Here is a 20,501-nt window from a genome sequence, read left to right as displayed (position 1 = left end):
TGATCATCCCAGGATTAGTCAGCGAAAGTTGAATACTTGATACCAATTAAATTGAGAACTTGATAACATTTAAAAGAACTAACTTCAAGTCAAACTCTGACCCCCATGGTGTAGCCAAATTAGTATTCGGGTGATATGATACATGATTTATCTTTCTTGGGCGGAGTAAAATCATTTTTTCTAACCAAATTTAAAAAAATAAACCACCCTAAATAACTTAATCAAATTCAAAATTTTAATTAAATTACTTCAAAATTTCATCTAAGAAAACATCAATTTATTCAATTCTAATTTTAAAATTTCTTATTCAATAACTGAAAATTAATAATTAAATCAGTAAAAAAATCAATAATTTTTATATGTTTTGCATTTATTTTTAAATAAATAAAATTCTAAGATTTAATTTCATGGACTATAATTAATAATTTAAAAATAAACTTAATTTAATATAAAATTTTAATTTAACTTGGTCGGGTGCGCCGAATCCCTGCAAAAGTGCAACACAAGAATGACACGTGAAGGATCTAGTAGCAAGCTATTGTAATGATCCCTCCCCAAAACAAAAATTAATTTAATATCATAGTGAACCAATGGTCCACGTATCAGATATTAAACTGATAAGAACAGATACTACACTTGATCTTAGCCAAAAGGCCGAGAAAGGTATGAATAAAATAGAACCATAGCCTCTTCTTTTATAGCACTAGTTCCACTCCGTCAATAAAAACAAACGATATGGGACTAAATTCTAAACCCTAAACTCTAAACTCCATCTAGTACTATAAAAGGCCATTACAGTAGTTTTTTTTTTTGCGAGAAGAAGCGAGAGTACAAGTCCACCTGGTCTAAATGGCCATTAGAGTTTTTTTTAAGAAGAGGCGAGAGTACATTGCAATCCGTGATCTTTCTCATGTCTCCTTCTCCTTGGTCGTGGAAAAGAAAGGAGAGTCTTGTTGCTTGCGATTTTGTTCTGGAGGCAGTTAAGGTTTGTTGCTTCGCCGTTGCAGCTGCGTCGGCGAGCAAGACCTCTCCTTCGTCGCTCACCCTCCCTTCGCCTTGCTCCCTCGTAAGCTGATCGAATATTCCGCTGAAACCGTATGTGGGTTTGATCCCCCCGATTGGCTCGACTCGTCACTAGGAGTTGTATGACAACAATTTAGGTAGGTGTTACAAATATTTTAAAATGATTTTAGTAATTTAAATTAATTTTAAAAAAATTTAAATGATTTTGACCAAGTAATATTTTAATATAAGAGTATTATATAAATAACAAATTTGATTAAAATAAAATAATTGATTAGGTTGTAGTAGATACAATAATATTGAAAAAAGTATAGTTTTATATAAAATATTTTTTTATAGGATGTTTTTTTTTTAATATTCATTTGATGATATATTGAATATGGGATCTCCTTTTATTTGCTACCCTTTATAAATGAACCTAAGATCCTTGAAATCTAACACGGCATTTCACTGAACTGTGTGAAAAAGTTTCAGTATTTTCGATTTCACATATTCAATTTTTATAATTTCAAAATCATGTATTACATTCCCGTATACCCCTTCTTTTCATCTTAAAATTTTAATTTACCTATTTAAAAAATCATTCATCCCAAGTATAAATATATTAAATAAATTTATAGGAGCAGATTGATTTTAGTTTCAAATGATTTAGATTGTTTTTAATCCATCCGTTAATTTTGGAAGAAATTGGTTGATGAAGTTATACTATTTAGAAATTGAAAAAATTTAATATTTTTTAAACCAAAGGAATTTTAGGAATCTAATGATAATGTAGTTAGTGAATAGTATTATCCGTAGGTCTTATAATAAGTTTGTGATAAATTTTATCAAGTGTTTGTAAGTTTAAAATTTCTTCTATCTCGATTTATGTTATTGAATTCAAATATAGGGACATAGATACATTAAAAAGACTTCAAAAAGTACATTAATATTGATTTAAAGTGATTCAATATTTTTTAGTTTCATCTATCCGTTTCAGACGTTCTCATGGGTTGGTATAGTTGGTACTTATATGGGCGTTTGATTCAATAGATCTTGGGATAAAATATCTCATTGGGTGTCAATATGTGTGTATTTGTATTTCACTCCAATCAATCAATTTCAAATACTTTAAACAAAAATTAATATATTTTTAAACCTCCCTAATACTAACAGCTAATTAATGTATAAATGAATTCCTGTATATATATTTAATTTGCAAATAAAATGGAAAATGCAAGGTAAACTTTCACGTACAAAATAAAAAACATAAACTAATAAAATATTTCATGGAGATGCGGGGTATCGATCCCCGTACCTCTCGCATGCTAAGCGAGCACTCTACCATCTGAGCTATATCCCCATTTTTAAATTTTAATGTATTTTCTAAAATATCATTATTAAATTAGTTCGTCTGGTAGAATGATGAATCTAGTGAACGGCACCTCGAACTCTCACCGTTATGTCGATTCTTCGGTTCCAACGGCATTCTTTTTTGTGATTATCATCTCAATCAAATTCATTGAAACAAATCAAGCTATTCAACCTCTTGAATATAAGGAAGCTGCACTAAACACAAAAACTTCTTGAATAATATAATTAAAGCTCTATTATTTTTTATACTGTACCACAGTTGTGTGCTGACCTTGTTTTGACAAGTCACGGACATTATTTTTGTGTTTTTCTAAAACTTTAATGAAGCATTGTGCAAATTTTGTTCCTTTTTTATTTAATCAATAGCGGGTAAACTTATGCTCATATACTCTTTCATGTAGCTTTCTGCATCTTTCCCGTGGATCATATACTCTTTCTGATAGGTTGTGCAGTGGGTTCCATTCCACTTTGTCTAATGTATGTTTTGTTAATATTTAATTTCTTTAGCAATTTGACATAGCTAGATTGTCACTTTGATATCAAATCTACTTGTAACTTGAAAGATATGCACATTCCTCTCTATATTTAAAATCGAATGAAAATTGTGCAGCTGTTTTCGTGTTTTAGTTAGACTAAGAGACTGGAATCTGAGCCAGTCTTTTTGTGCAAGATACCTTAATTTTTTAGTGTATAGTGAATTTAAGAATATTAGAGATGTCATTTCAATGACTCGTATGAAACCTTGTATGGCTTTTTGTTTGAAATGCTTTCATTTATCAAGCTCCCTTTGAATATCTTCTTCATCAAATGCACTTTCTAGATTCATTATCCTTTTCTCTTTATCTTTCAATTAGTGTCCTGGGCCAATTTTCTTTTAGGAATTCTTATCCCGACTATGCTTTATGTGCTTGTCTTTACATTTTTGCACTGATATCGGTTCAATCAATGCAATTGGTTATGGTCACTTGATTTTTTTAGTTGGGCTACAAGTTCTTCTTCTCTTGATTCTTTATAGGATTTGGATCTCATTTCAAGTAAAATAGGAGTGATTTCGGACAACTCAAAGGCATGGTCACACATATTGTCAACAAATTCGAAATTAAGAAGAAAAGGAGTGATTCACGTGAATGGAGTTAGCAGGAGTGATCTCAACGAAAATAATCACTACTCCAATGTGCTACTAATTAACCGCACTGCGAGTCCTCTTGCATGGTAAGTAATCCGCACATGAAATTTTCTTTATTTCCCAAGATGTCGCCATGGTTAAATGGTCCGATACTTTGCTAGGTGATCTTTGAATCTTCAAGCTCTAGTCTTGACCATGATGAACATCCAGGTTTATGGAGTGCAAGGATCAAACCAATCACAGCTCTGTTTTGCTACCACATGATTTTCTTCCTACGATGGCTGCCAAAAGACTAAGGAATGTAGCAGATAAGGTATTGGTTCTCCAAATTTGTTATTTGACTTGCAAAATAGCTAATAACTATCTCATAATACAAGTAAAATATCTTTCAAGAGAAATTCACTTTTTGTTAGGGTTGTGATGTTTCTATGGCACAAACCCTTCAAGAGAAATTCACTTTCAAATGAATAATTCTTGCAAACGTGTGACATGAGAACATTTGATGAATTTGTTCTTGTGACAGACAAAGGATGCATATTGAGATACCACTGGAGAATTTCTCCAACACATATGAATAACTTTTCATTCTTGCTATTATTATAGAATGCAATAAGATTTAGTAGATTCATAAAATATGACAAGAATGAACTTTGTAGGTTATTCGCGTAAGAGGCCTGCCTGGCTTATAATGCTTCTTATGTTTCTATGCAGTCTTTTTATTTGGGAATATTTCTTGGCTTAGTCTTGAAAGTTTCTCATAATTCTGATGTTGGTCTTAAATACAAATACTTTTGCAGATCAAACACCTACTTGGTGATTATGATGCTATTCATGTGCGATGAGGGGCTATTTTAAAGACTAGAAAAGATCGATTTGGAATTGAGAGGAGCCTTCATCCCCATCTTGACAAAGATACCCATCTTGAATCCATCTTGAATCCATCTTGATCGATTTGGAAAACTTCTTTCTTTTTGGAAATATCCTAATTGAATTGTAAACAGTATATGAATTATGAAGGTGCCATGTGCTGATGTTCGGGTCACCAGGACAACTCATGGATACGGCATGCGGGATCTAGTAAAGTTTTAGAGTTTAGCAATTTAATTACGACCCTCCTACTTCATGTGTCTATCAATCTCTTAATCTATTTTCAAAGTGTTGTTTCTGTCATTCATAAGAATCTCTCCGTTCTTTAAATTTATAGTTTGTGGAATTTATGCTTGGTCTATCGAAACAAATAAACTTCTTTGCTTCATCTATTCGTGCGCTTCTGCACCGGATAATATTGGTTTTTGTATGTAAATGCAAGCTTTGTAACGGGTACAAATTGGCATGCTCATTGAACTTTACAGACATATTCGACTCAGTGGTCGAGAACAATTATCAGCTTTTTATGGTAGAAAATTTGATTTGGCAGGTGCCAGGACATATGTGAAAATTTACAAGGAAGATGCAGATAATCTGAATCCTAGAGATGGCCCAAAGAGGAACATTAAGAACTATCAAATCCCTGTTTATACCATGGACAATGAGGGAACTAATCGATAGATTCAAAATTTGGCAAATATTCAGATATATGGTCAACAATAAGCGCATGGGAATGGAACTGCTTCGAACATCTATCAAATTGAGTTTGCATGTGGATTTCTTATCATTTTTATGCGGTTAGAGAAGATTTCTTGCGATTGACTTGTATCCAAAATGTTTTTGTTTTAGTTCTTGTAATGTGTGTTGTAAAACCAAAATGATTGAGACAATAAGGGTTTTAGATGTGATGATATTGGTTCTACATCTTCCCAATGCTGTCTTGTAATGTTAAGCTAGTCTTAGCTCCATGATTAGGTTAATTGAACACTAATGGCGATGCGATAAATCTTGCAACTCAAAAGTATTCTTCAGCATTGCAAATATATACATTCATCAACAATCATTAAATCAGACTTTATAACCCAAATCCTCACTATAATATTCCTATAAAATTAACTTACTTTTAGGGTGCAAATCTTAGATTTGTCAGTATCAATACGATAAAAAATGCATGATTTGAGCAAACCAATTCATGACGCGATAAGACATGCTAGAATTAGTTCAATCTTCGATATGGTGGGCAAAAATGGACTCATTGCTTGCACTCAACCTATCGAGATCATCTAATGGCAAACATCTATTTGTTAGAGAACTTAACCCTAACTTGTTAACTTCTGGCAATATACAAAGAACATCTCTATCTCCAACAAGGTAGTTAAATTTTATGAGCCTTTTGATTTTATGGCATTTATACAAATTGCAAATATAAGTTTGTAACATTAAAGAAATATTGGAAATTCTAAATTTATAGGGCTTAAGTTAATTGTAAAAAAAACTTGCACTCAATAAATTAAAACTATTATAAAGGTAAATGAATGATTTAAAAACCATAAAAATGCATTCTAAAAAACTTGACAAATTATGAGGGATAACAATATTTTAAATGCAATTTCCACTAGTTATATATTCGATAACAAAAGAAAATTAAACATTTATGAGAAAATTTAGTGTTTAACTCGGTAAACATTTATTTATATTTATTCGATATGAATTAAATGAATATGTCTGATTAATTCATTAAACAAAATAAATAAATTTCTTAAAAACAAAGATTTTAAATTATTCAAAAATTATATTCACAAACAAAACTTGTAAACTATATTTATTAACAAAATTGTTTTTAAATTTGTAAATAAAATTTTAAAAAAATACCAAACGTTTGTAATATTAAACTCAGTAATCAAATAAATAAACTTTAAAATATAAAAATGTTAATCAATCAATTTCAAGTTAAAATGTAATAATATCTAAAAAAAAGTTTGTTCTAAAAATGTAATATCTAAAAAACATTTGTAAAAAACCAAGGTTGGCGCTTGGTGGGCGACGTTGTCGGCCTCTTCGTCGCGAGAGATAGCAGAGGAGAAGAGTGAGAGAGGCGGCGTCGAAAGCAGTGTACGTGAGCAGAAGTGAGAAGGTGACCGCTCACGGGAGAGGAAGCGGCAACGGCGGAGGTGAAATCAACAACGTCCGTGTGGAGAGGAGAGGCAGCTGCTGCTAGCGTTGCCTACGGTGTGTGTGAATGGAAAAAAGGAGGTGACCACTCGAGGGAGAGAAAGTGGCGGCGAGGGAAAGTCGGAGGCGGCCGGCAGCCCGGTGGTGTTTACAACCTCGGCGGCGTCAGCCTGGAGAAGGGAGGAGGCATTGGCTCTCCTCCTCGTTCCCTTCGTGGCGGCGGACCTCCCAAACCCTAAAAAAGCCCCTCTTTATGCCCTAAATAGTAGAATTACAAAAATGCCCCTGCCCTTCTCCCTAATTACCTTGGGCCCCTTTAACACATCCATATCACAAGCCTCCCCTTCAAGTCTAGTCGAAAGAGGCGCGAGTCTGGCTGACTAGATCAAGCCTGATATAAAGTCGAATCTCTACTGAATACAGAGTCGTCATATCACTAGGTTTGTTGTCGAATGAGTAGTTGTGGCGATATCATGCAAGTGACTTAAAAAATCCGAGCGAGCGATGAAAAATAGTGCCTGAGTGTATGCCGAGCAGGTGATCGGTCGATTGCTGAATGGGAGACCGAACCATATCGAGCAGAGGGTCAGGCGATGTTGAGCAAATGACTAGGTTGATGTTGGGCGGGCTATCGAGGTAATGCCGAACAACCACCGACAGAATGCTGAGCGTGTGGCCAAACGGAATAAAGCGAACGACCGATTGTTGCTGAGCGGATGTCAAGTGGATGGGCGGTCAGTGCCGAGAGGGCAACCGAGAGAAACGTTGAGCGATAGGCCGAATGGAACAAAGTGAGTGGTCGAGCGAATGGCTAAGTGAATAGCCGGGTGATATTGATCGGGCGGCTATGAATTTCGACCAAGTGACCGAAAGAATGCTAAGCGGGAGACCGAGCTAATGCCGAGTGGATGGAAAGAGGAAGGGTAAGCAAAGGCGAGAGCGTGAATGAGAAAGTGCCATCTAGGCAACAGAGACCATGTCAATCTGAACCAAGAGGTCAATGGCAAATGAGAGCGAAACCCGTGAGGTGAGTGGGAGCGAATCCCGTGAATGGAGCGGGCATGGAGCCCGTGAGATCGAAGGTGAATGAGAGTAGAGCCCTTGATCCGAGCAGTGAGTGGGTAATGAAATGCTAAATTACTTGCATAAAAACATAAAATGGTAAACCAATCCAATTTCACAACCAATCTAACAATTTGCACACTCTTGCCGTCACACAAGAGGCTGGAGATGAGAACGCCCAACTCCGGTCATCAGAGAAGAATCTTAGAGGCAAATCAGCTCCAGGGATGCTCAACATCGCCGGAGGAACGCCCCCGACAAGCTGGAAACACCCCAAAACCAATAACCGGCCCGAAATCTGGATTTTTGCAGCCCACAAACTCTGAATCTGGAATGAAGCTGTGGATGATGGATTGTCATCGGATGCGGTTCAGTAGCAATGGAGGAACACCGCTAATGCTCTCTAGTCGGAAGGGAATCACAAATCTGATGGAACGCCCAACAGATCCGTGGAAGTAGAGTATCGTCGGAAGCAAAATCGCGCCGGAGGGAATGCCCACCGAAGGCTCCAGATGATCGGAATCCAGTTGCCGTGAAGCTCTTCACTGATGTCGAAGCTTGAGAGATGATCGGAAAAGGAATCGGGGTTGGAACTCGCTGGAGAAGAACGCGCAACGCAAAGCTATGGGGAGGAGTCGACGAAGCACGAAGCTACTGTAGCTTCTCTTTTAAATCTGATCCAGATCTGAACGGACGGCTGAAATTGATTTGGAGCTTGATCAACGGTGGAAAGTCACTTAAAATCCGATCCGAAGGTGCTGATCTTAATCTAGGGCCTGGATCTACTCTCTCTTAGGTCGGATGGACCAGATCTTCAATGGATGGCTCATATCTCTCCGATCTTTGATGAACGGTCCATAATACTCCGCAGCTTGATCTTCTCGTTTAAACTCTGATTCGAGCACAAATTCGGTTCGAATAGATCCACATCCAAGATCCTTTGATGCCTATAAAATAAGAATCAAATATTAGCATCAAATAGCATAAAAATAAGATAATTTACAATTAAGTCCAAGTATAAAGACAATGCATGAAATGTGATGCATATATAAGTTTCATCTATGAATATATCATCAAACCATGCGTGTATGAATCAAAATGATACAGTAAAATCATGGTTATCAAATCCCCCACATTTAATCTTGAACGTCCCTTGCAAGTAAAGAAAACAAAAAAAATCATCTCCACACAAATTCTCTAGCAATATATAAAAGATAGTAAAAGGAATTTAACTAAGACCATCTAAAGATCACAAACAATCATGAATACAATTCAAACAAAAATTAATAGGTATAGTAGTTTTAATCCAATTGAAAAATTAAGCAAGATGCAATCTCACAAGGGATTCACCTATTCTATCTCTACTCAAACATGTATAAGTGGAGCTCACTCAATACAACTCACAACATTTCACTACCATAAGCTTGCTTATTTTCTAATTCTCCACCACTATATGACATAGCATACATGAATCAAAAGGATTTATCAACAAGAATTGAAATGAAAGCAAGAAGAACAATTAAAGTGAATGAAATAGGCAAAAGAAAAGAATTCAATGAAAAATTGAGAAGATAAGAGTATTGGAGGAATATACTTGATGAGTTGACCCATTTTGATGTTAAAAGAGATGAATACCATTTGTCATTACCACTTCAAAGTACCAAGCTAACCTCTCATTCAATTTGATGAGAATCCAAGATTCTTGATACTCTATCTCCACACTTGATACTCTCTTGATTTGCCAAAAAAAAATTTTCTTCACTATTTTTTTTTCACTTCAATTCCATCACTTTTAAACTCAAAAATAATCTCAAATAACCTCATGGAGAAGAGCTTCCTCCCCCATGTTGGTGCAACCTTAGGTCAAGGTTGACTAGACTTGAGTTGACTGGACTCGAGTTGTGTTTTGATGTTTGACGAGTTATGTTTGACAATGTTTGTACCTTGATGCTTGACAAGGATACAAGCTTGGGAGATTGTGGGTGCAACCCGCGGTTAAGGTTGACCTGGTTGACCCAAGGTGAGTTGACTTGACTCGGAAAAGTCCAAGCAGGGAGCTTGGCACGGGAAAAGTCCAAGTATGGAGACTTGGCACGGGAAAAGTCCAAGTATGGAGACTTGGCACGGAGAAGTCCAAGTATGGAAGCTTGGCACATGGGAAGTCGGAGAGGGCTCGGAAGCTCGTTCTCCGGACTGTGGTCAGAGAGGGCTCGGGAGCTCGTTCTCTGGATCGGATGTGGAAAAGTCCTGGTGAGTGAAGCCAGGCAGACGGGAAAGTCCTGGTGAGTGAAGCCAGGCAGACGGGAAAGTCCTGGTGAGTGAAGCCAGGCAATTGGAAAAGTCCTGGTGAGTGAAGCCAGGCAGATTGGAAATCCTGGTGAGTGAAGCCAGGTGAAAACCCTAGTGAGTGAAGCTAGGTGAAAGTCCTGGTGAGTGAAGCCGGGCAAGGGAAAATCCAGATGGATCAAGGGTGATCGGACATCTGGTGATGGGAAGTCCAAGTAGGTCATAGGATTGACCGGATACTTGGTACAGAGAGGAAAGTCTAAGTGGGTCAAAGGGATTGACCTGACACTTAGCGGGGAGTCCTAGCAGGTCAAGGGAGTGACTGGATGCTAGGCGCAATGTACCAACAGGTCAAGATTGACCGGATGTTGGTTTGGACTTGGTTTGGGCGAAAACCATGAGCTGGATCGATCTGGTGATCGATCCAGTGATACTGCGAATATTCTGATCGGTCTGGTGACCGAACAGGAGCGAGGCGCAAGAGGGGCTGATCGGTCTGGGGACCGATCAGCACAAAGCCTGATCGGTCCCCCGGACCGATCAGGAAGTTCCCTGATCGGTCTGTGGATCGATCAGTAGGTTCAGGGCACTAGCCGTTGTGACGCAACGGCTAGATTCTGTGCTTCTTTCTCCGCAGGTATAAAAGGAGGCTGAGAGCTTCTACATTGGTTACTTCTTCTTCTTCTTCCTTGGATTGAAGCTTCTGCTCCTGTGCTCTGAGGTTCTGAGCTTTGTTGAGCTCGCTTCCGAAGCTTCGCGTGAGCTTCCAGTCGTCGATCAGCTACTGCAGTTGGGTTGTGAAGTTGCTGCTTCATCGCCTCCGGTCGACAGAGAAGGCAAGCGAGTGTTGCATTCATATTGTTGTTTGTATTTGCTTCTTGCTTTCCTTGTACTCCTTTCTTGTTGTTATAAGTATTGTGGCGAGGTTTCTCCACCCACAAGGAGTATCTATTAGCCGGTTCTCCGGGGACTCATCCACCGACGGATTGATAGGCTTCGTCCACCTTACGGACACGCCGAGGAGTAGGAGTTTATCTCCGAACCTCGTTACATCGATTTGTTTGAGGTTTGTCTTCTTTCCCTTTCGTTTCTGTGTTTATTTTCAGCTGCGCTAACACGTTTTGTAGAAAGAAACGACGATTTGGGGTCGGCTATTCACACCCCCCTCTCTAGCCTCCGTACGAAGGATCCTAACAAGTGGTATCAGAGCGAGGTTGCTCTTCATCGGATTAACACCCGGGGAGCACAAGCTAGAGAATGGATCGACTCGGAGAAGACATCACGTTTCCACCATTCTACGAGTGCTGCGATTTCGCGTATTGGAAGGTAAGAATGAGGTATTTTCTTATGACTAACCTTGAAAATTGGAGTTGTGTTCAATTAGGTTTCAAGTCTCCGATGAACAAGAAAGGAGAAACCCTAGAGAAGAAGGAGTGGACCAAGGAGCAAATCCACCAATCAACCATCAATGATGAGGTAACGAAAATCATTGAATTTTCTTTACCTAATGACATTTTGTGTAGAATAGGTGGTTACAACAACACCAAGGAGTTGTGGAATAACTTGGCCAAGTTTCATGAGGGGAACTCCACTTCAAGCCATGAAGAGGAGGCAAGTGAGCCAAGTCGCTCACATCATGGAGGCATGGATTTAGAGGTTGAGGGTCACTCAACATCTAAGGATGAAGAGGAGGAGAGTTCTTCTTCAAGTTCGGAGCAAGAAGTAGAAGCTTCTACCTCCGGAAGGGATGAAGGAGAGAGCATTCAACCATCCTCAACCCTAGGTAAATCAAGCAATTTAATTTCTTGTAAATTACATATAATGTGCTTTGAGTGTAGGGAGTATGGACATTACAAGAGTAAGTGTCCAAGGAGGGTTAGGAAGACTCCACCGGCGCCAAAGGTCAAGGAAGCCGGAGTCCCAACACGCAAGGGCAAGGAGCACGTGGTGTGCTTCCAATGCAAGCGAAGGGGACACTATAGGAGCCAATGTCCGAGGGGGACGCAATCTTACAAGGACAAGAGATCGAGCACACGTATAGGGGGAGCTAGGGCAAACCCTAAGGTAATCTCTAAGGCACATTCTTGCAATTCTAGTAGGATGCATGCTAGTAGCCTTATTGCTATTGTCAAGAATGATAAGCATGTTAATTATAGGAATCAATATACATGCTTAGGTGCCAAACATGTGAGCCTAGATGAGGATAACACTAGGAAAGCCAACCCTAGGACTAACTCATCTAAGGCTAAGGAAAACCTAGGTAGAAATCCCAAATCAACTAGACACATGCCTAGGAATACCTCCAAGAAAAATGAAAAATTAAAAATTGAGGTATTAGAGAAGGAGAATCAAGTCTTGAGGTCAAGACTTGATACTTTGGAAAAGGCTCTTAAGAACTTGGAGAAGTCATCTCTAGGGTTTAAGGGTCAAAAACCAATGTCCAAGGACAAGAAAGGTTTGGGTCACAAACCTAAGTCCCAAATGGTCAAACTCACCTATCATAATGTTCCATTCGATTATGGAACAAAACCTAGGGCTAGGAAGACCAACACCAAGGTCACAAGGGGAGTCACCCCTAGAGTTGATCTTGATGAGTCCCAAATGGCCAAGGCTTTAAAGCCTAAGAGGGTCATTAGGAGGGTTGCTAGGGAAGTTATCCCTAGTGAATATTTAGTGAACCCAATGAGCTCTAATAGGTATTGGGTTCCTAGGAGCATCTTCTCTACCCCATAGATGGGTTAGAGAGTGTCAACTCCGATTAGAAGGGTAGTTAACCCAACTTTGAGGAAATTGACACTCAAGGAACATTTTCAAGGTTTTGTGAATCTTTGAAAATGAAATGAATCTATCATTTACTCCTTGAAGAGTAAATTGTGCCATATTTGAAAAAAAAAATTATATCGACTTTAATCTTTATTGGCACAAGTTAGGAAAACCTAGAGAAATACCAAGTTGGGGTCTTGGTACTCTCTTAGGTATTTAAGACAATCTAGGCCTTAATTAAAAAGGTGCTATTCTTGAGGAAATATGAAATATGCCAATATTTGAGGATATACTTAATGTTAAGTGGCATAAATTAATCAAGAAAAATAGGAATGCCAACTTAGGTTTGAGCATTTTCTTGAAGCACTTTGAGCAATCTAGGTTTAGATTTTAAGTTAGCTAAGGTGTTAAGGATACTTAGATAGGTAATCTAGGTATTTTATTTGTGCTAACTTACCATGGTTGTTTTCCATATGCCATGTCATGACATCATATTTATTTTATGATCATTTGAAATGTCATGATAATGCTTAGGTTAGTTATATGTCATGCTTTATTTAAGGTTCATACTTTATGCCATGACATCATGACATTGGCACATGTTTTCATTTATGATATCATTTTATGCCATGTCATCATTTCTTGCATTTATAATCAATGAAATTGATCTAAGGATAAACAACACAATTTGATATGGAGATCAAGTTGTTGTTTTAGAAAATGCATGAAAACTTAGCCTAAGATAACCTAAACCCATATCTCACATCAAAATTGACTTGGATGTGTTTGATACACCTTAGATGTGTGTGAGATATTAGGATGATGAGTTAGGATCAAGGTGCATAGCTCTTGTACCTAGATGAACCTAATTCAAAATTGGGGATCATAGGGAAAGCTTATGTACAAGTCATGTACATATAGCCCAAAGATTGTGGTCCCAAATTAAAGGGTTTAAAATCATTTCAAAATTGATTTGAAAAACCTTGATGAAGCTTTTCTAGTGATAGCATTCATCATTGAGCAAATTGATACAAAGTTGAGGTAAACTTGAACTATTTCAAAGTTTTTGAACTTTGTATCAAGATTTGAAAATGGAAGTTATTTTCATAAAAAACTATTTTTCCTTGATAATATATGTTATGAGGAATGTATCCTCAAAATTTTACGATTTCTGGAATTTTCTGTGAGTTTCTGAATTTCTCCCGGGGAGAAAATCAGAAATCTCTGATTTCAGAGGCTGGATCGGTCACCGGACCGATCCAGAGAAGTCCTGATCGGTCTAGTGACCGATCAGTGACGATCCAGAAAGCGAGGATCGATTTGGGAATCGATCCAAGGGGTTCCTGATCGGTCTGGGGACCGATCAGTGCGTGCCGAATTTCTGATTTTCAGCAGGTGTCTGAAATTTCAAGTTTTTGGGAGTTGAGTTTAGGTTTCTAAAGGTTTGAAACTCTCCAAGACATTGTTGGTGCAATGGTCAAGGGGGAGTTGACTTTTAGGGAGAGTTTTACCTATTAGTCAAGGAGGAGTTGACTTTTAGGGGGAGTTTTTACTCGTCGAAATTTTTGAGGATGAGTGATATGGGATTATCACTAAGTTAATTGTTGACTCTAGTGTCAGGGGGGAAATTAAGAGTTTCAATGAAAGGTATGGGACTTTCATTAGGAAGAAACCCTTGACCTTGATTCACTCTTTTTGATGTGTGTCAAAAAGGGGGAGAGTAGAAAGGAGAATGGAGAATGTCTAGAGAATGTTCAGGGAAGAACATTGGAAAACCTAAGTTAGGTTATCGAGTTAACCTAACTTGACTATGGGTTTGATTATGGGTTTTGTCAATGGGTTTTGTCAAACATCAAAAAGGGGGAGATTGTTGGTGCAACCTTAGGTCAAGGTTGACCTGGTTGACTAGACTTGAGTTGACTGGACTCGAGTTGTGTTTTGATGTTTGACGAGTTATGTTTGACAATGTTTGTACCTTGATGCTTGACAAGGATACAAGCTTGGGAGATTGTGGGTGCAACCCGCGGTCAAGGTTGACCTGGTTGACCCAAGGTGAGTTGACCTGACTCGGAAAAGTCCAAGCAGGGAGCTTGGCACGGGAAAAGTCCAAGTATGGAGACTTGGCACGGGAAAAGTCCAAGTATGGAGACTTGGCACGGAGAAGTCCAAGTATGGAAGCTTGGCACATGGGAAGTCGGAGAGGGCTCGGAAGCTCGTTCTCCGGACTGTGGTCAGAGAGGGCTCGGGAGCTCGTTCTCTGGACCGGATGTGGAAAAGTCCTGGTGAGTGAAGCCAGGCAGACGGGAAAGTCCTGGTGAGTGAAGCCAGACAGTTAGAAAGTCCTGGTGAGTGAAGCCAGGCAATTGGAAAAGTCCTGGTGAGTGAAGCCAGACAGATTGGAAATCCTGGTGAGTGAAGCCAGGTGAAAACCCTAGTGAGTGAAGCTAGGTGAAAGTCCTGGTGAGTGAAGCCGGGCAAGGGAAAATCCAGATGGATCAAGGGTGATCGGATATCTGGTGATGGGAAGTCCAAGTAGGTCATAGGATTGACCGGATACTTGGTACGGAGAGGAAAGTCTAAGTGGGTCAAAGGACACTTAGCGGGGAGTCCTAGCAGGTCAAGGGAGTGACTGGATGCTAGGCGCAATGTACCAACAGGTCAAGATTGACCGGATGTTGGTTTGGACTTGGTTTGGGCGAAAACCATGAGTCGGATCGATCTGGTGATCGATCCAGTGATATCGCGAATATTCTGATCGGTCCGGTGACCGATCGCACATCGATAGCATCGTGTCATAACTGATCGATGCGGTGACCGATCGAGTCGATCGAGCCGCAGAGCGGGCGCAGAGGGGCTGATCGGTGGGACCGATCAGCACAGCTGATCGGTCCCGGACCGATCAGAAGTTCCTGATCGGTGCGTGGATCGATCGATGGTTCGGGCACTGCCGTTGCGGCCAGATTCTGCTTCTTTCTCCGCGGTATAAAAGGAGGTGAGAGCTTCTACATTGGTTACTTCTTCTTCTTCTTCCTTGATTGAAGCTTCCTCCTCTTCGAGGTTCTGAGCTTTGTTGAGCTCGCTTCGAAGCTTTGCGTGAGCTCAATCGTCGATCAGCTGCTGCAGTTGGGTTGTGAAGTTGCTGCTTCATCGCCTCCGGTCGACAGAGAAGGCAAGCGAGTGTTGCATTCATATTGTTGTTTGTATTTGCTTCTTGCTTTCCTTGTACTCCTTTCTTGTTGTTACAAGTATTGTGGCGAGGTTTCTCCACCCACAAGGAGCATCTATTAGCCGGTTCTCCGGGGACTCATCCACCGACGGATTGATAGGCTTCGTCCACCTTACGGACACGCCGAGGAGTAGGAGTTTATCTCCGAACCTCGTTATATCGGTTTGTTTGAGGTTTGTCTTCTTTCCCTTTCGTTTCTGTGTTTATTTTCAGCTGCGCTAACACATTTTGTAGAAAGAAACGACGATTTGGGGTCGGCTATTCACACCCCCCTCTCTAGCCTCCGTACGAAGGATCCTAACACCCCACACTTAAAGTATTGTCCGTCTCGGGTAATTAAACACAACATGTACCCATGCTATTGCCACTTTTCCATCTTCTTCTTTATTGTTTTGCTATCCCAACAGCCAATGTACCATATCCAATTGACCTCCCAAAGATTTACTTCTATTTTTAGCAAAAGTATCAAATCAGATAACTGACTTTTAGGTTTCAATTTCAGCATTTAAGAAGTATACTTTTTATACACTCTAATTCAATCTATCCTCCGAAAGACAATCCATTTGAATCCCTACTAAACAATCCAACATATTGATTTCAGCACTGTAATGCAGTTGGAAAAATCAGCAACTTCAACAATCTGCAGTTCCAGTAAAATCAGATTTAAAGCAATTAAAAACTCTTCACCATTGCACCAAATCAGTCACTCCTAGCAGTTGCAAGAAAGCTTTTAGGTCTGAATTCATCCTTATAATTTCGAATTCAAAAACAAAATCAAAAATCTATACTATTAAAACTCATTACTGAAATTCTCAAGTTACAGAATTGAAGCTTTAAAGTCACTTCAGTATGAAATAAGGCATCCTTTAACACAAACTTGATGTTAGAAAAGATTCAAACTGTTTCTGGTTAGAAATGGCTTGAATGTTTGGCACAACAACAAAGTCACAGTTTTGAACATTCAAAGTTACAATGAATTATGTTTCATTGTAATTCAGTTCTGAACATTCAATTAGTTTGCTAAATAAGCTTGGATTATGAAATTACTGCACATATGCAAGAAGCAAAGCACATTTTATGTCACAACTTAGCTCCGAAAATCAAAGTTCTGCACAGCATTGATACCATTAACAGCAACAATCAGAATTCCAGCCTCTCAATTCTATTCATGCAGATTTCCAGAATTAAGCAATCTGAAAAGCCGCTAAAGATTTCATCTCACAAAGAAGTATAGTGCTAATTGCTGTATAGGACTTTCAGTTTGATTCATCAAGAATTCAGCCTCTCCTGCAGCTTGATTTCAGAATTTAACCTTCAATCAACACATCTCCAAAACCAGTAATTCAAATCTTTATCTGCATTCACAATTTTTCAGAGTTTATCTATTGTAGAAACCAGCTGAAACATTTCAAAAATTCAGACCCTAGTCTTAAGTTTCGGAATTGTTACATAATTAGTTTGGAAAAGGGAATCATTTGGCCCTGACTTGCTCATTTCCTGAATATTTCTCACTATAGCAACTAACAGCATTCTTCAGTCCCAGAAATAATTTCTACTTCAGGATTCTATACTACATCAGCAGTCAATGATTTAAACACTCATCACAAATAGATTTAAAATTTCCATATAGACTTCAGAATCTAATTCAAAATATTGCAGGTTCTAAATTTTGTTCCTCAGCATTATGTATTACTGATCCAGCTCTTCGGGTTCTTTGCAACTTATGAATTCATATCTCAATTAAAATTCATATTTCGGTCAGAAGTAACATGAACATTTGCTTCAAACAAATTTCAGATGCCAAGTTGCAGAATTTCCTGAATTTTTGTCAATTTCTGTTTCCTGCTTATGCTCCATATTTCTTCTTTGTCTCCACAATAGCTCACTGATGACAACTTTACTTCTATGGCCCGCTAATTTCGAGATGCATCTCAAATATAAAAATTCTCATATGACACAAAAACAATGTTGTTAGTCTGAAATCATAATACAGTTTGTGGCCAACAGATTGTTTCAGATTCTTGTTTCTTCCATACCTTTGCTTTTCCAATTCCAGCAGCCTGAATCAATGGAATTTCCACATCTTACAATGCTCGGAACCCCTCTGTTTTTGTTTTCTCTTTTCCTTTTTCTATTCTTTCATAACTCAAACAACCAAGAAACTTGATTAAGAACCTTAAATCCAGCAAGAACTCAGATCATTACAACTTTTCCTGATCAACAAATGAATTTAAAGGTTGGCACAAATTCATTACTTCACTTCATTAATTCCAGAAAAAACAAAGGATTCACTTCTCTATCTGTAATTCAACAACAATATTTCAGAACACCATTTGATCCAACTATAGCTTTTGATATATCAGATTCCCGCTTATCAAGTAAATAATTCTGATACCATTCAGCATTTGATTGTTTAGTATATCAATCCTATGAGGTAACAACTTAGCTGGAATTCAAAGTAATCCCAGCTTGTATCAGAATTTCAGGACAATTGTAGAATTTAATGTCTGATGATACCTTCCTAATCGGTGAAGTTCCAAATCAAACTTCATACACTTGCAAAAAGTTATTTAAATAAAGAAATCACCATTTATTGCTTGATTTGCAATGATATTCAGTTGCAGCTTCTAAATTTCAGCTCCAGCACTTCAATTCAGTTGTATTTATCAGATTTTCAGGATTTCGATTGATTCAAGAAAAACCATTTGTCAATGAGTGAGCAAGAATTTAGTTTGAATCTTTCACTGATTAGGGAATTGCACAAGAACTTGGCACAAACTGCACTGACACTCATTTTGTAGACTTCTTCCTGTTGTAAAAGTCCACTGCTGCAACTTCAACAGCTTCCATAATTCAGTTCTTGGTCAGCTTCTAGAGATTCAATTCTTGGTCAGCTTCTAGGGATTCAATTTTCATCTCAAAACTTCTTCAACAGCAGCAACTGCAAGGATAAAAACAGAATTCCATAGCTTAGTTTGATGAGAAAGTTGTCCACAGATTTTGATACCAACTTGACAAACTGCAGAATTGGTTTCCAGTTTCATTTCCTACACAGAACAAGACTTTACTTGAGCTCATGACTCTAGTTTGCTCTTGGATACTAATGGGTAGACAACCAAGATTATTTCAGCTATCCAGCAACTCCAAGAATTCAACCAATTCAGAAACCAAATCTGAATTTGGAAATCAGAATGCTAATGCTGAAAAAAACAACTCCACAAACTAAATTCAGAATACATGGTTGGATTTGGGAATTTGTAGCTTAGTTCTTAGTTTCAGAGTCAGAAATGCAGAGAGATCCTAGCTGGATTCATGAAAATTTAGGCTTGAAAACAAAATTAATATTGGTTAGTTAGGATAGCACACTCATTTCGTGTGTTTTCAAATCCATACAAAATCTATGTCCAGCAGTTTTCATTTCTATTACAGTTTCAGGTCTTCAGATCTTCTAAATTTAAATTCCTAAGAACTTCAAGGCTTTTGAGTTAATGAAGGATGGTTTGCTGAAGGATTTAACAAAATTTCAGCAGCTTCTAGCTCCTTATAGATTTGCAACATCACAATTTCAGAATTCTGAAATTACTGGTTTCAGTTTCTGCATTTCAGCAGTTTTTTAGTCATTTCTATCCTTCTGAACTAACTCCCAGTAATAGCTTCTAAAATTGTTTCTTCATCTGTAGATAGAACACATTACTAGTTAAACTAGAAAACCCCTTTAGTTATGATTCAGATCCCATGAATTAATTCAAAAAGTATTTGCACCAATTTGATTCCAGCTTCTTTCTCTATACTGCTTTCAGTATCAATTACTACCCATTCTTTCCTTATTTTCAGATTCAATGATACTGTCTTCAAGTGCTTAATAAGTAAAATGGTGCTCACCAATTCAATTATGAATTTTAACCGTAATGATCAAATTACTAGCAAATCAGCATCACTGTTTTCCAGTTTTCATCACTGTTTGAGCAACTTGATACTTCAAGACTCTGTAAAATTCAGTTTGAAAAGAAACATGGATTGAGATGAGAAACATTTTTCACATAAAGTGCAGGATCTTCACTAACTTTCTCAATAAATTGAGAACTGGTTATAATAGATTGATACAACTCTCAAGCTAAATCCTATTGTTCTGCTGTTGCCTTTACTGCATTTACTCCTATCCTTGCAGCAATCATTCTCCTTGTCTTCATTTGTTCCATTTCAAAGTTTAGATTACAATCCTTGAATTAAGTATCACTTCACAACTTGAAATTCATCACTGTCTGCCTCTACAACTTGAAATCAGAATCTGATTTGTTAAGACATTTCATCTAAAATCTCAGCTTTTGTGAATCTGATCATGACAACTTAGTATCTGATTTCCCACATAATAATGATGCATTACACTACTTCTTACAAAGCTTTGAATCGATTGAAAATAGACTTCATAGAGAAAATTGGAATATCAAATGATCAATTAAAGAACAAATTCTGCACTCAAAATGCCCACTGATCAGTTTCTGAAATTTCAGAACTTGTATTCCTGCACCTCAAAGTAATGTTTAAATTTCTACAGTTCTGTTCCAGATTTTTTTAAGGATTAATGATAAACAAATTCCCTAAAATCTATAGCACATCTCTTGG

The 20,501-nt window shown here is 38.0% G+C and overlaps 1 non-coding gene and 1 pseudogene across 1 annotated transcript; one reads left to right on the top strand and one right to left on the bottom strand.

Annotated features, from left to right (window-relative positions):
- Nucleotides 1–469: 469 nt before the first annotated feature.
- Nucleotides 470–667, bottom strand: LOC122044630. Its single transcript, XR_006129661.1, has one exon. It is a non-coding gene; the product is annotated as a U2 spliceosomal RNA (small nuclear RNA).
- Nucleotides 668–2,229: 1,562 nt separating this feature from the next.
- Nucleotides 2,230–4,449, top strand: LOC122043589 (annotated as a pseudogene).
- Nucleotides 4,450–20,501: the final 16,052 nt, after the last annotated feature.

This window comes from Zingiber officinale, chromosome 2A (genome assembly GCF_018446385.1).
Source record: "Zingiber officinale cultivar Zhangliang chromosome 2A, Zo_v1.1, whole genome shotgun sequence".
Lineage (NCBI taxonomy): Eukaryota > Viridiplantae > Streptophyta > Magnoliopsida > Zingiberales > Zingiberaceae > Zingiber > Zingiber officinale.
This window is presented reverse-complemented; position numbering and strand designations above follow the sequence as displayed.